Raw genomic sequence first — 5,000 nt, 5'->3', positions numbered from 1 at the left:
TGGAAACGACTGAAGGAACACTCTTCTTTATATACAAAACCTCAAGGCAACAGGACATGACCTGTTCGAGAGACAGATAATGTTACTGAGCAAAACGGAGACATGATCATTCAGGTTCTTTTTAGTGCGAGGGAAGAGCGCAGATACAAGCATAATATATACAAAATAATTATGTACAATTGTGTGACACACGGTTGGTACATGGCTCCCCCCCTAAAAAGGACATACTGTACATGTTAAATAGGGCGCCCTGATCTAGAGAGGCGAACTTTAGGCGGGTCATCTGGCAGAAGATAAGCAGGTTTTAGACGATCATTGGAGACCCAGTCTTCTTTGCCCCGAATGTTTAGGAGGAATGCCTTCGGACTGCGTCGGATCACAAGGAAAGGGCCCGTGTAAGGGGGCGTTAGTGGTGGCTTGCTGGTGTCGTTGCGCAGGAAGACGTGCGTTGCAGAGTGCAAGTCCGTTGGTATGTGATGCTTCGCTGGGGGCTTGTAAGTCTGGCGGCACGGAGTAAATTTTCCCACGACGTGACGTATGCGCTGGAGATCGTCGGAGGAGGTCGTAGAAGGAAAAAATTCGGCAGGGACGACCAATGGGTCGCCATACACCATTTCGGCTGCCGAGACGTCGAGGGCGTCTTTAGGAGTGGTCCTTAGTCCAAGGAGGACCCAGGGAAGCTGAGTAAACCAGTGGCAATCCTTGCAGCGGGACATCAAAGCTGCTTTGAGGGTGCGATGAAAACGTTCAACCATTCCATTGGCAGCGGGGTTGTAGGCCGTTGTCTGATGTAGGGTGATGCCCATGAGATTCGCTAATGACGTCCATAATTGAGAGGTGAAAGTTGTTCCCCTGTCAGAAGTAATATGCTCAGGGATACCGAATCTTGAAATCCATCCAGAGAGTAAGGCAGATGTACATGAGGCGGACGTTGCAGTTTCCATGGGAATGGCTTCAGGCCAACGAGTGGAGCGGTCGATGACGGTAAACAGGTAACAATGTCCTTGTGATGTAGGTAGGGGGCCTACAACGTCAACGTGAATGTGTGCGAAACGACGCTGAGGTTGAGGAAAGGTGCCCACTCCTGAATCCGTGTGTCGATGTACTTTGGAAGTTTGGCAAGAAGTACACGCACGGACCCAATCCTTAGCATCCTTAGAAATGCCGTGCCAAATGAACTTTGCCTTCAGCAGCTGTGCAGTAGAACGGCACGAGGGATGTGAAAGGCCGTGGATGAAATCAAACACCTGTCGGCGCATGGGAGCAGGAATCCAAGGTCGCGGTCTACCAGTACTGACGACGTCACAGAGGAGGGTGGTGTTGGAGTCTTCGAGGGAAAAATCTTCCCAACGGAGGGACGTGCAGGATGTCCTACAAGCTTGATACTCTGGATCCTGTCGTTGGGCTTCAGCCAGGGGGTTGTAATCCAATCCCAGTTGAACGGCAGCCAACGTGTTTCTTGACAGGGCATCGGCAACGGGATTCATTTTCCCATGGACGTATTGGAGGGTGCAATTGTATTCAGCCACGGCGGAGAGATGTCGGCGTTGACGAGCGGACCTGGCGTCAGACTGTCGAGTGAAGGCTTGCACCAGCGGCATGTGGTCTGTACGAATGACGAAGGGCGTACCTTCTAAGAAATGGCGAAAGTGACGGACAGCCAAGTGCACCGCCAGCAATTCTCGATCGAAGGTAGAATAACCCGATTCTGCCTTGGACAGTTTTCTGCTGAAGAAGGCCAATGGCCGGGGCGAGCCTTTGACCACCTGCTCGAGTAGTGCACCAATAGCGAGGTCGCTGGCATCGGTGGAGAGAAGGAGAGGGGCGTGTGGGATAGGAAAAGTGAGAGCCGCAGCAGTTGATAGGGCCTTCTTTGCATTGCAGAAGGCCGCTTCTTGAAGGGGACCCCACTTCAGGTCCTGTGGCTTGCCCTTGAGGGAGGCGTAGAGGGGAGCAAGAGTGGTGGCAATGTCTGGCAGAAAACGGTGATAATAGTTGATCATGCCCAAGAATTTCTGCAGAGCTTTGACGGTCGAGGGCGTGGGAAAATACAGAACGGCTGCTACCTTCTCAGGGAGGGGATGGATTCCTTCAGGAGTGATACGGTGACCTAAGAACGACACTTCGTTGGCGCCAAAGGTACACTTGTCGTACCGGACTACAAGGCGGTTTTGTTGCAGGCGCTCGAGCATGATGCGCAGGTGACGGAGGTGTTCCTCTTTTGAGGAGGAGAACACAAGTATGTCGTCCACATAACATACACAGAAAGGGAGGTCCCCTAAGATGCCATCCATGAGACGTTGAAACGTTGCCCCAGCATTACGAAGGCCAAAACAGGAGTAATTGAAGGTGTATGTGCCAAGCGGAGTGGTGATGGCGGTCTTGGGGATGTCTTCTGGGTTCATAGGCACCTGATAATACCCCTTCAGGAGGTCGAGCGTAGAGAAAACCTACGCTTTGTGCAGGTAGGAGGTTACATCGGCAATGTTTGGGAGGGGGTAGTGATCCGGTTCTGTTTGCATGTTCAGGCACCTGTAATCTCCGCACGGACGGAGGGAGCCGTCTTTCTTCAGAACGATGTGTAAGGGTGACGACCATGGGCTGGAGGCCTTTTGGCAAAGGCCCATTTTCTCCATTTCGGCGAACGTCTGTTTGGCGGCTGCCAATCGTTCCGGTGCTAGACGTTTGAATTTTGCGAAGACTAGGGGTCCCGTCGTCTTGATATGGTGATAAATACCGTGCTTGGCAGGAACCGTGGGCGTTTGGCGAAGTTCTGGACGGAAAACTTCAGGGTACGACGTGAGGAGGTGGGCGTAGCCATCCGTGGGTGCGCTGATGTGGAGAGCGAGGTTAGAGGGGGCGGGTTGAAGAGGTGTCGACAAGTACGAGTCTGCATTGACCAATCGTCGGTGGGCGACATCGACCAGAAGGTGGAAATGAGAGAGGAAATCCGCACCGAGGATTGGCATTGTGACGTCAGCAACGAGAAACTTCCAATTCAATTTACCGCTTCCGAACGATAATGTGAGGTTCTTGTAACCGTAGGTGGGTATCGCAGATCCGTTGGCAGCTACCAAGCGGACGTCGGCAGATGTAGACAGACTACGTTGTGCCTTGAAGAGTTTCCTTGGCAAAAGAAAACGACAAGCACCCGTGTCTACCAAAAATCGCACGCCCGTTCCTGCATCCTGTAAAAAGAAAAGATTAGAAACAGGGGAGGCCACCGCCACAAGCAATGGCCTACTTACACGTTTTTTGGCCACTGACAATCTTTGGCACATTACTTCGCGGTTGCCCCGAATCTGAAGTGGTAGTAGCAAAACTGCGGCGAATGGGAGGTAGTAAGTGGCTGTAGAAGTCGTTCGTTGGGGCGCGAGCGATTGGTGGGTGGTGGGCGGCTGTGTCGCCGCTTCGGCACGTCACGGGGTAGGCGTGTATGTCCTACGGCATTCATGTCAGCTTCGGTTGACGTTGAATAGGCATCTTCGTAGTCAGGGGTGGAGGCGTTGATAGAGGTCTTGAAGTGGCTGTCCATAAGGGCGTCGGCTTTGGTCATCAAGTCCTTTATGGGTAAACTATCGACATCGGGTATGGCAGCGCGCACAGGTTCAGGTAAATGGCGTATCCAAAGGGCACGGAGTAGGTTCACCTCACGAGGAGAGCCGTCTGCGGCAGGTTGAAGGCGAGCGATACTGGTCATTTCCCTGAGGGCAAACGAAGCCCTTTGTTCCCCCAACGGTTGTTGCGAGAGCTGAAAAAGCTTTGCTATACGGGCGGCTGGCGACGGCGAGTACTGCTGCAGAAGGTATGATTTGAGGTCGTCATACGCTATTGGGGTGTCTCCTTGTTCACAAAGCCAGTCGGATATTTCTGGGAAGGTGTCCTCGGGTATCGCCGCGAGAACATAATCCGCTTTGTGGTTGAGCGAGTCACGCCCCTGATACGAAACTGCACTTCTGCGCTCTGAAACTATGCAAACGCCTCTCAGCTGGCAAACGATGAAAGTTTGAATGGCGCGGCCGCAGCACCAACTGCCATAGAGTCCGCCATAGTACCAACCAGGAAGGGGCGAGGGGGTGGGGGTGGAAGGTGGAGGGAGCGAGTCGATTTCCGGGGTCACCAATGTGACGGGCCGAGAGAGGATGTGAACTCTAAGGCAGATTGGAAACGACTGAGTTATTTATTAAGGAACACTCTTTTTTATATACAAAACCTCAAGGCAACAGTACATGACCTGTTCGAGAGACAGATAATGTTACTGAGCAAAACGGAGACATGATCATTCAGGTTCTTTTTAGTGCGAGGGAAGAGCGCAGATACAAGCATAATATATACAAAATAATTATGTACAATTGTGTGACACATGGTTGGTACACCTGTCACTTAAACAACTAAGGGTGAAGATCACCTACTTTATTCGCAGAGCGGATCCTAATAGTACAACCGCAGGTCATGATCCTAGGAAAGTCGCCTCTTCCCTAAATTTTTTACAAGCTATGGATTTCGAAAGCCTCCGTTCTTTCACAGGCTGGAAATCCTCGAGTGTTTTTTAAACTATGCAAAGTAGATGCATGAAGTTAAGAGATTCGTGGTAGCTGCAGGTAGTGTATTAAAACTTGCTGCTTAGTGCTACGTAGAACAGTGAGTTATTTTGGGACTCTAACTCAACGGGTGCCTGTGTTGACCCTAGTGCGATACATAGTGATTTCAGGTGACACTTAGTGTCACAAAAGACTGTTCTTCCACAAGGTGAAGTGACATAGACTCTAACACGGGTGCTACATGTTTATTGGGCATGAAGTGTATTAGGACTCTAGTTCCTCTGGAACTCATGTGTTTATAGGCAAATTCTGCTCTTTCAGATTCCACATCATCGTCTTTTTCAGTCCTTAGTCTATGTTTGCTAATCAATAATTTTGTTGTAAATAATTTACCTTATTTTATTATATTGCAAATTTTCTTCAAAAAAATTGAAAATTTCGTTATCATATGCGTCTTAT

The sequence above is a fragment of the Palaemon carinicauda genome, chromosome 9 (assembly GCF_036898095.1).
Source record: "Palaemon carinicauda isolate YSFRI2023 chromosome 9, ASM3689809v2, whole genome shotgun sequence".
NCBI lineage: Eukaryota > Metazoa > Arthropoda > Malacostraca > Decapoda > Palaemonidae > Palaemon > Palaemon carinicauda.
Note: the sequence above shows the minus strand (reverse complement) of the source record.